The following is a 12,147-nucleotide window of genomic DNA, read 5'->3' as shown; positions in this document are numbered from 1 at the left end:
TGACCATGAACAATACCTTTTTACATTAAATGGTTTCTATGTAAATTCACTGAGAAGCCTCCCTCGTTATCAGAGGATTTACCTGTGACAAACACATGTAAGGAACATCAAAGCTGACCATCCGATATATTTACACTGATGTTGATTTAATTGTTGATTGAATCCACCAGTTAATTACCAAACTGATGTGTTTTGGAGTGTTGGCTGGATGAGTGTGTGCTGGAGTGGCAGTGCCTTGCTGCCTATGGGCGATACTGATGGCAGATGCTGGAGAACTGGTTCCAAATCCTTCCTGGAGCTGAGCCCTGCACTGTACTGTGTTCCCTTACCACTGCTGATTCCCTACTTTAAACAAACTACTTGTCTGGGTGATTTTGTGATCCCAGTGACGTTTCTCAAATAGTTTCTCTAACCCTCACTAAATTGCTTTGGTTGAGAAAGGAGTGGGTTTGTCTTCACCAGAAATAAGCTCTGCTCTCAGTGCTTTCTGGGACTGTTGCAGGTAGTTTCTTTTGCAGACAGATCCCTTTTGTCTTGCACTCAAGTGACCCATTTAACTAGCTAGGTTCGATTTGCATTTCGATATTTACTTCCAGACAAACCAACAGCAGCAGTGGTATAAAACCACAGCGTCTGCCTGGTGCCAGAACTGCTCGGGTCTCAACTAGAACTGCTCGGGTCTCAAGCTCTGAAGGTCTTCAAGTTCTGGGAAGTGATTAACTGTCCGCAAATGATGAGGACATCATGAATGGTGTCAGCCGTGGGATGCTGCTGGCGTATTCGCCCCTGCCTCTAAGTGCTGAACTGGGAGGTGAGGCAGGAGGAGCTGGTGAGCGGGACAGGGGCTGCAGGGGAAAATGAGAAGTCCCTGAGAGTGGGTCACAGGTTTTGGAGCAGCTTCACTCTTCTGCTTGAGCTGCTGCAGACCTGCCCAGGGGCAGCACTGGGACAAATGTATGAACCATGTGAGGGACAGCGTGGACAATACTCAGCGACTTCCTCTGCACGCCTGGGGATGAAGAGGAGGCTGTAGCAGCCAGCGCTGTCCTCTATGGGGAGCACAAGGAAGCGTGTAGCATGTTATGGGGAGAGGAAGCCAAACCTGTTCTGCAGCAGACAGGTGTATTTTACCTCCAGCCACCTTTGTGAGCTGGCAGGACTGTCATCATCCAGGAGACAGACTTGTTATTCCCCTTCTGCATCTCCTTGCTTCCTTCTCCCAGCTCCTGCACTCGTTCTCCCCTCTCTGTTCTCTCATGGCTTCTTTTACCACAATAAACAAACTAGCAACATGCTTTAGAGGCACAATGGGCCATATTCAAAGGGCCTTAAGTCTATCCACATCCCTGTTACCCAGTTTGGTGCCTCTGGAAGCCTAGAGCCAGCTATTTGGGAATGCTAGGCACAGGAACATTTGTTAGGGCATGTAGCTATGGTCCACAATGCCTTTAAAGCACTGGCACCCTTTTTAACGTGGCCTGGATGCTGTGGGCTCTGCTCAGCCAGGCGCTCAGCTTGTGGTTTAAATTCTTTGCATCCAGTGTTTACGGAATGAGAATTAAGACCTTAAATTTGCAGTAAAAGATTTGCGTCGTACAGTCTGGGCTGAAGGAGCTCTTGTTCCTGCCAGCTGTCTGCTTCTGTTATGCTCCCTACCCTGGGTCATCTTCACCCCAGGAGGTGCTGGTGGGGAGCTGACAGCTTCTTGATATTTGGCCATTGTTTGTGTTCAACAAGCTGGCACGGAAGCAGGGAGCAACTGATTGATCAGTAAAGAAAACCCCTGTGGTGCCATCATGTGCAAGGCAAAGATTCTAGTTTATAGATAAAGACTGTGGGGAATTTTTTCCCCCATTTTTTCAGGAGCTGTATCAAATATTCAGCTCAGTTTTTTTCCTTTATTACCAGAATTTTTAGATTAACTGTTAAGAGTTTCTAAAAATTATGGGAGTCACCTTTGTCTTCTCACTGAAAACAAACATTTTCAACAAAGATGTCACTAATTTCAAGCTCCCCGACCCAATGAAAAATTCTGAGTTGCTTGAAGCAGTGAGAAAGAAGTGGGACAAAGAAAGTCACCAATGATGAAGATTCAGGAAGATGAATTTCATGCAAAGGTAATGTTTTCTGTAGTCTTCCTATTCTGGGATGTATCAGCTTGGGAGATGGATAAAAGATGCAGGAAATAGTTCTTCACTGGACCGTGTTTGGCCTTTGCTGATGTTGTGTGTTGAAGTTGTAGATAGTTGTGTTGAAGTTGTAGATAGTTGGGGGTATCCTGAGAGGAGTCAACAGCACCTCTAGAAAGTTTGGAAACCGTAACCTACAAGATAGGGAGCAACGGAGGCATTATGTAGAAGGAAGGACTCTTTGGGTGGGGCAAGTAATATTTTTGGAAAAAGGAATTGATACAGACAATGGGTAGTAGATCTCCACATCCACTGGTGACAGGTAACCAGCTTAGCTTGTAGTAAAGGAGAACTAAGGCGATGGACGCACAAAAAAAAATCTTGGTCCAGGCATGCTTGATTCTGAGCTAGATGATTATTTGTCCCTTCCAGCTCTATGCTGTCACATTGCTTGTTCAAACCATCTTCAGGAAAAATTCTACCTACCCAAGGGCTGATCTACTGAGTGTTATCAAGAGATACCATTTCTGAGGGGCTTCCTTGGCTTGTTCTGTCACAGAATGTATGGAATACAAATGTCAGAAAATGTAACTGAGCATGGACCCTCAAATGAGTGTCATAAAATTCAGTGACGATCCAACTACTCGTTTTACCTGAGACACTGGCTCAGGATGTGTTCCAAAAAGTCACTTACGCAGACTTTCGTAGAATTTTCATTTATTGTATTTGAGACTTATTTAATCTAGTCTCTAACTGAGACACACCTGAGGAAACTATGATGTCTATGTGTTTATGATTATTGTCCTTCCTTCCCCTTGGAATCCCTTGGCCAGTTCAAGCCAGATTGCTGAAATACTGTTTCTTAGAAGCTTCCTGTTGAGAGGCCTCACAGAGGCTGGGGACTCTCTTAGTGCCTCCACTGCTAGATAATACCTCTCATTAATTGTATATTGGGACTTGTTTAGGTGATTTTGCAAGGGATGAATGAAATGCATTGGGAGTTGCTCCCCCTGGTTTTAGAACAAACAAAAGACTAGCCTTGAAATCCTGCAGGCACTTGAGGGATGCCATGCAGATCCGGTCTGTAAAATTCTCAGACACGTGTATATATAACCACTTTGAACCTTGGTGGAGCATTTTAAGGAAATCAGTCACTTAGTGTAATGAAAAATCGCCTACTGATTCACTCTTCACAATGCATCTCACATTAGCTTCCCGTCCCATTTATGGCATTTCCTGTAGAGGTCAAATGAGTTTACATATACCTATTGTTTGTAGCCAAGAATTGCTCTTTTTTAGGCATTGATGAGTTAGTTCATATGGAGTGACATTAAAAAATTGTCATAAATAGGAGAATAAGAGTAGATGTTTGGTATGCAACAAGACTTTTTTTTGATGTTTGTTATGCTGAGGCAGGCTGAAATGAAAGTGAAATGAAAGAGAACGCATCAGAAATAAGACATGACAGAGAACTTGACAAAAGCATAGTTTGGAAAATAAGTCTGAACTGCAAATAAAAAAGCTGATATTTCTCCTGGACTTGCAGGAGAGAAGGTAGCTTCGTGTTAGTGATACATGTGTTCTGACACAGTATTATTCTTGAGCTTGTTCACAGAGAAGTATTTGTCAGCTGGTTTCCTAAAAACTTCTTTGCAAATTGCCTCTGAAAATGAGGCTAGTTAAGCAAGATCTCTTCAGTGTTACTGATTTCTAAGACAGAACTAATTATCTTTCAAGGAGGAAATAATTTGTTTCTCCTGATAGTCTTTTTCTAATAATAGATTCTGCCCTATCTGAATTCATCGTGTCTTATCAGAGGTGCTCCAATCTTGAGCTCCCCTTTGTTCTCTGTGTCTTTATTTTTTAAGTAAGGATCTGTCCAACCTACAAATAACTTCTCTCGGATGAGTCCTTTGAACTCTTTCCAGCTCGTGTTATTGAACACTGCACAAATCTTCTCCCAGTGACAAAATTTAACAAGCAAGAAGACAAAGAGTAACGCAGAGGTAAGTAAATTAAAATCATGAGCAGTGAGGCCCAGAGAAAAGAGCTGGGTCCAATTAGAAATAACCAAATTTGAAAAGAGTTGCTGGCAGGTCAATGCTATGGTGGTGGGCATGTTATGTACTTTGTGGGTATACGAAGCTGAGGTATGTGGAGCTGATGCAGTAGCTCTCATATTCAAAAGTGACAAGGAAACGGTGTGAGTTCAACTCTGGTATGACCAGATCACACGTTTAAGGGCTTTAAATATAAATTTAAGATTTTAGAGTTAGATGTTAATTTTGTTTCAAAATCTTGCCCAAAGTCTTACTGAAAAGTAAGGAGAAACTTCAGGGCTTTGTTGCTTACCTAGAGTCAGTGGTATAGGGAGTTTGTTTTGAAACTGTGTTGTGGTTTTGCAGCTTATGGGGTTTGTTTTGTTTTGAGGTTTTCTTTGGTTTTGAGGCAAAGAAAATCTTAGTGTGTGGCTCTATGTAGGAGAAACATCTCCCCAGAGATCACTGCACCAACACATTTAATCTCTAGGATTACCTTGCTTTGTACATTGTTGTAGCGCATTGAGGCTGTCAAATTACCTTGTCTGAGGCTTTATCCTATAAAGACTTATGAAAATATTGGTGAAGGGTAAGTGCCAGCAGCTGAACATTTCCAGTCCCTACTTTTTCACAATGCACCCTGCCATTAGCCTGTTAGTATCAGGCTTCCAGTTCCGGTGCTGTATGATGGTATAGGGATACTTCAGCAAATAGCACAAGGGAGCCCTGAGTAGCCAAGGAAAAATAAGTGCACAAGTACAGAACTACAGCAACGAGCAAAAAACTCAGACTTGCCGCAATCTCCCCAATCCCACATGTAGGAATTAAGAAATGCAAATTCAGAAATGTTCTTTTACTAGCCAAGTACAGTAATTGTAGCTGGAAAAGGTACGCAGAGAAGAAAAGGAATGAAAAACTTTTATTTTTAAAGAAAGTAAGCAGTTACTCAGAAAACAAGATTTTGGTAATATCGCTCCACCAGGGAAAGCCAAACTTCAATTCCAAGGAAAATTACAAAGGGTTAAAATATCAGGAGGTATAGAGATTACTGAGAAATATGTTTTGATTGATGGATGTATTTATTTACAGTTAAACTTAAGAAATGAGTGGCAAATGATACCCTCGGTAGATTTGCAAACTAAACAAGTGCTACTGGAAGAGCATGCATGCGATTTTGGCTTTTCTGTAGCAAAGCTGCAAAAAATGTTAATGTTTTGGAAAGAAAACAAGTAACATCTTGTGGATAAGTTACTCCAAGTAGTAGACTGCTTGTGCCACTCATTCCAGCAGAGCTTTACAGAGTACTTATTGAAGAAAAAAAAAAAAAATCTGTATTTCTAAAATGAAGGAAGAATTTAAGCAAACAGACAGTATCCTTGTCCTGAAGTACATAAAGCCAGGTGACCAGCTCTGAAAGCCCTAGGAGACTCAGCCAAGATGCATGTTTGCCTATGCCCAAACAATTTAACCAAAACACTCTAAAGAGTTGACTGCTGGTTGCATGCAGCGAAAGAAACTCGATCTGATTTGGGGAAAAGCTGTGATAGTCTTACAATTTGGTGACAAAAATGAATATCAGCAATTTGGACAGAGTAATCTTGCCCTTACCATGTTAAGAACACTAGTAACAGGGCAAAGGGGTTGAGAATGCCCCTGGGGACCTGATTTAGGGAATATATGAACCCTCACAGCAGCTGTTATATTAGAATGTCATCTACCATGAAAATTTGTATGACCATGAGGACAACTGGTTGAATGATTCTTGTGTCTCCTAGAAGGAGCCAACAAAACAAAACTAAAATGTTTGAAGCATAAGTGCAACGTCATACATGGCAGACCTGCTCATCACCAAGGTCTATGACACAAGTCTGGAAAAGTCACCACAAAAAGTCCACGTGTTTGTAGCTCTTGTCATATTGTAATACGCTGCCTGCCAAACAAGAGGATTTGAGAACTAAACAATTCTGTGTCCTCAGTCCAATAGATGTAGGAGTAAATACCAATCATTCTCACCTGTGAGCTAATTTCGAGGCAGAACCTACTGTGAGTAGGCAAGGAAGTGGCATGAGCTTTACCCGTGGTCACGCTGCTTCTTCTGACTGGAGAAAAGAGAAGCTTCATCTTCTTATGTGTTCCAAAATACCCATATGGATTGAGTGTCCAATATAGCATTGCTTATGAAGATACTGAAACCTTCAATAAATCTTATGACAGAGAGTTCAGGAGCTCATTGCAACACATGTTGGAGCTGTTTGGAATGAGAAGAATGCCTTCAGGTGGAGACGGATGCGGCTTACTGTGCAAATATGACTGATAGAGATCAGGGACTTGATGTCCAGTGGGACATACGCAGGGGGACAAGATGCAAAAAGAGACAATGAAAATACACAACTTCCAACCATATGACATAGCAAAGTGGGAAGGATGAGTGGCTGAACTGTGGGGAATGAAGTTGAATGGAGCCATTTTAACTAGGGTTAATAGAGTTGACCCACTCTTTGCTGCCCAGTCTACAAGGCCAAACACCCTACATGAATTTACCCACTTCTTTATCACTGCAGATCTTTTTCCTGTTAACAATACAAGCATTCTTATTGTTGGCAGTTTCTCGGTATGCTGGGAACTGGGTGAACTCCTGAACTCCCAAGCAGTGACTGGTACCAATGAAGTGATAAGGCATTTCAGCAGGTACAACCTACTGTCTCTTTCCACCATGTCGCAACCAACAACATACTAATGATAAATTAGCACTTACAAATTTAATTACACTATCTATCTGTGTTCTTTAGTGTGGTCTTAAGTATACTGTAAGGTCCAGGACTGGTATGAGCAACAGTCAGATGAGCCAGGTAAAGGCTGAAATCTTCTTATAGTAGTAAGCAAATGACTACATGAAATCACAGCCAAAATGCCTTGTCAGGATTATTTGCTCAGCGTAAAAGAAGCAGTTTTACTGGGAATTGAGGAGATCTCTCTGGAACTGGGAGCTTCCCATGTTGGCAGTTCCTCACTATGGCTTGAAGGCTGTTGGTCACATGGAGGCACTAAACTGTTCAGATTTCAGAGCACAGCAGCACCCAGTCCTCACCTAACCTGTCCTTGGGCACAAAGGTACAGGCTTTGGTAAGATAAATCCTTGTCATGTAAGGGAGAAAAGGACTGGCACCAGGACCACAGATGTGATTGGTTACCCACAAAAAGCACAAAGCCTGAAGATGAGATGCGATGCGTGCAGCGTGCCCTCAGCTGGGGGTTGGTCAGAAAGGAAAGAAACACAAACCAACAAGGTGACCACGGTGACCAGCTCAGAGTATTGCCTACCCAGCAGAACAAATTGCAGAGCCACCGCCTCTTTTCGTCCTGAAAGGAGGAGCTCTTTTGACTATCCTCATGTTTGTTCCTTTTCTTTTTTTCCAAACCTTTTTATATACCAAGTATGAAACCCAGAAGACAACAATTTCCACAGCAGCGAGGAGGTGATGAGTCATGAAACAAAAACAAGGTGGTGGCGGCAAATATGAGTGTTGGTGCAGGGTTGTATGCTCTTATAGAAAAAGTGAGGGTTTGAAAGGCCTGTGAAATTATATTAACTGTGTAAGCAGAGTACAGTATTCGAATTTGGGGTTCATAATTCGGATTGGGATTTGGGAAGTAGTGAAGAAGGGTTTCCCAATAGAGTACTTTAATAAATATAAGCTTGATCATATGTCTCTGTAGGAGTTAACAAAAGCCTGGCCCGACTAACAGCAGAGGGATTCCGGGAACGCTTGAACACTTGCCACATGCAGCGCTGGTTGACGTGAAGAGAAGAAAGTATCTAAGCCCTTGTTCTGTAGTGTCTCTCCTAATAGATCTACAGCAGAAGCTGAACCTTGAGCTCATGGCCAGCCTTCAACAGGCCTACAGGAAAGCAGATCCTGAATCATCGTTGTAGCACCTTTGGGGAATGCTTGATTTCATATGTCCTGTAGGAGTAGGAACACCACCTAAAATTTAGCCCATAATTAGCTTTCTCTTTATATACCCAGGTATCAAACATAAAAGACACTAGTTTGTACGCTGTATGCATCCTAATAAAGCAATCTGGGTAACGGAGTGGAGGTAGTGTAATGTATATCTCCTTTTCTTCAGGAAGTCTCCAATTGCCCATCCTCTTAAATGTGGAAGATTTAGAGCTCACCAGTGCTCCATGATCTAGACAGGTCTGACTGTTGTTGTGAATAGAAGCCTTCAATAAAAAAGCATTTTTCTGTCTCTATTGGTACCTGAGGCTTGAAACAGTACCAGCATGAGTTTTCAAGCTATTTATGATGTTGTAGGTGCAAGTGCTAAGTTGGGACAAAAAGTGGAAGGAAAGAAGTGTGAGATGGCAAGTGCAGAAGCAGGAAAACTTTCTCCTTTTTGAGAAAAAGGAAAATGAAGTCTGAACAGTGGGGAAAAGAGAAGCTAAAGCAGACAGCATTTGGAGGAGATGACTCAGTGCACAGCAGACTACATAGATAGGCAGCACTGGAATATACTGGCAGAACTGAGTGATGGTGGTGGTCTAGAATAGTCAGGGTTGAAATGTATTTGCAAAGGTGGAAAAAGAATTTTACGTGCTCCTGATCTGTATTACGTCTTCCCCACCCAGGCCGTCCCTTCCTCTCTTTCCCAGGAGGAGCTATGAGCACACCTCTGTTTACATTATCTTTACAACCAGAAAAGAACAATGTCATTTTACTCTGTTGAGGACTGCCCATGAATTTAAATAGCAGACTTCAAAACACTGACACATCAAAACAAGCGTTTTAATGGGCTTCAGAGTCTGGATGAGTATCAAGAATCTTGGTCTCATTGGTATGAACTGGTATCACGGGTCTTCTACCTTTGTCTCTGACAGGGGTTCCTGTTAAATGGACACAGACATTTATGGTAGTCATTCCTTTTCAGGGAACTCAGAGGCATTTCAGGAACTTGTCTTGGTTATCAGACTGTATGTTCATCTCCATGTGTGTGTTCCCCCTGGGCATCCTATCAGATGCTCAGCCTCTTGGTGGATCTCATAAACTAAGCAGCATGAGGTGGTGTCAGTATTTAAATAAGATGCCTTTATTCAGCCTGTTCCTGGTTTAGGTGTACTTTAATTCTGGTAATATATCCTCTCTTCTAAGAGGGTAATGTAACTGGAGCTCTAAAATGAGAGCCAACCATGTAAGGTTGCTCAGCTCATAAATGGTTATGTCACCACAAATCATGTGTCAGTCTTAGATATGGGGTTTTTTTTTTCCTTTGAACAGGTAAAGTGGAGTTTGTTTACCTTTAGAACTGACTTTACCTTCCAACTCCCACTACCCAAACTGTCATTCAGTATCCTTGAGTCTCTCGTCATCCTCCTATAAACCAGTCTTTCGGGGGACGGTTCCTTTAGGGAACCTCTAATGCCCATAATATTGCAGGAAAGCTTCCTCTGCCCCTTGTGGGAAAAGCCCTTGGCCTGGGCAGCAAACGCATTGTTGAATCTGCTGGTGCTGACCAGACACCTCTTTCTCATGGTTGGTGGTGACATCCACAGAGATGGCTGGGTATTTCATTTGAGGAAGAACAGCCTCTATGGGATGAAGGACAGCCCAGCTACTACAAGAACTGCTGATATCTTGAACCTCATTGGGTAAACTTCATTAAAAACTGTGGAGGCCTTATGAATTCTTCTCCCCTTCAGCTGAAAACTTTTCCCTAACAATGTCTTTCAACAATAAGGAGCCCCAAGAGCATGAGGTAGAATCATCCCTGAGGACCAGCTGCTTTGGTGCTGCAAACCAGGGGAACTCCATTTGCAACAGAGCTCAGAGTTCATCTGAAGAAACAGCCCTCCAACAGTACAGCTTGATTGCCCCATGCAAGTGACCTGAGGCTCAAAGTAAGTTTATTCCCTATGCAGTTTTGGAGAGACGGTAGTCTGTATTGCTCAGTTTGCTGAGACAATATTCAACACCATGTGCTGCCTCTCACTGCTAGTGAGAAGTGGAGCTCAAGCAGGTAACATGAAAAACACATGGGAATTCACTTTGTTTCCCTAAATGGTAATAAAAATGCCTTCATGGTCCCAGTGCACTTGCCATAACATAGTAAGACCACAATTAGCACTTAATAAATTAGCACTATTTAATAAACATGCTGATTAACTTAGGCAACAGTAACCAGTAATTGCACAGAGAAATAACAAACTTGACCAGCCAGCAGTGTGAAACCATCACAAGGAAACAATACATTAATTCCGCTTCCCATTTTAAGTTTGAATTCGGGCATCTCCCCTAATGCCATGCAAAAGTCTGCTTCCAACATTGCAGATACATTTGGCTATGAAAGGAGCCTGTATTTCTTTACTTTGTATTTTTTTCTGAATTGGGGACAGAAACCTCATCTATTATTTGAGGGCAGGGGGCTGTGAGAAAGGGAAGACTAGAATTAAACTGTAGTCTGAACATTTCTAATGCGTTTTTTTGACCAGGTTTGTAATTTGGGAAGGCCTTGAAAGAAAAAGATTAAAGGCAAGTCTGCAAACCCAAAATGACTCTGATAAATCCAAGTCATAGAGTAGAGACACTGAGCACTTGAAGGCACTTTCCTGGGCTTGGAGACCCCAGGAATCCTGCGAAGCATCTACAGAGGTTCCTCACAATTCCCCCTTGGTCCCCAATTAAGAACGGGGCCCACCAGGCATCTGTCAGGGATGGAGCTTGCTCTAACAAGGTGTCTTGTTCACCCAGGCCCCACACGGTGTTTCAATGCCTACCGCCTTCTTTGCACTTCTCATTTTGAGGACTTACATCCACAGAGCCCTCGAATATGGCACACCCGCCCTCCAGCATCCTCCTTCTGCAAACTTATATTCTTAAGGTTAAATATTAGCCAGCAACAGCTCACATACATAGGATTTGGCATTATTACTTGAGTAAATGTATAATTACTGAAGGGAGTTTCCAAGGGAGGAGCTGCATGCTGCACGGCTCCTCCTGGGCCCCTCCGACGTGGACAAGCTGGGGCTCGGAGCAGCTCGCTTCATCCTCCTCCCTCCCCTGCTGCCAGCACACTGCCCATTGCGGGGGCAGCCAGGGGATTTCGGGCTCACAGTTGTCATAAGATTTACCCAATTCTGCCCCATCTCGTTTGCCCTGTGTCAAAGGCATATGATATATACTTGGTCTTGAAAACTTGCTCCGCAAAGAGAGACAGCTGCTGTGGCGGGGCTGGTCACAGCAGGAGGCCTCCCCATAAACGACTTGCTGCCGACCTTTGATTGGAGTACCAATATTTAGCAAGAAAATATTTAAAACCATGCCGTTAAGGAGGAAAGCACAGCTTTACCGTGGGGCACGTGGGCAAGGGGTGCTGCTGAGAAGGGCCCAGGCTGTGCAGGGGAAGGGGCAAGTGGCCTTCATCCCCTCCTCTCCCTCTCCCAGCAGAGTGGCCATCCCTGCCCGTTGTGCCCACGCTGGGGAAGGGGCAGATGCTTAGACCCCAACAAGGGGAGGGTGGATGGCTGCTCTACCAAACAAGGTGGGAGCTTTTAACGCCCTGCAGGGCTGGGAGAAACCATTTCAACCCCAAAGGCAGAATAACCGCGGCCATCCTTCCCGCTCAGGTTGCCTGCTGCCCCTGCACGAGGGGAGGCTGTGTGATGGGGAGGCCACCCTGCAGATCCGGCTGGCCCCAGGGGACTGTCCCCACCCTCTGGTCTGTTGCCCTGGCTGGGACCCACATACTGGCGAGTCTTCAAGAAATTAATTAGCCTCGGTCAAGTACAGTAGCAGGCCAAGAGGGTATTTTTCCCTCGGGAGCGGCGCAGAATTAGCTCCGCTTGGTCGGTTTATAATTAGATACTTGCACCTAACAGTATTCTTTCTGTTGGATTTTTATAGCTTTGTCTCTTCTTTTTTAAACGTGAAAAATAATCAGTCTTAAAATAAAATAATTTTAAAAAAGGAAATAAAAAATTA

Source organism: Charadrius vociferus, unplaced genomic scaffold (genome assembly GCF_000708025.1).
Source record: "Charadrius vociferus isolate BGI_N301 unplaced genomic scaffold, ASM70802v2 scaffold162, whole genome shotgun sequence".
In the NCBI taxonomy this organism is placed as follows: Eukaryota; Metazoa; Chordata; class Aves; order Charadriiformes; family Charadriidae; genus Charadrius; species Charadrius vociferus.
The sequence above is the reverse complement of the archived record's forward strand: the minus strand, read 5'-3'. Positions refer to the sequence as shown.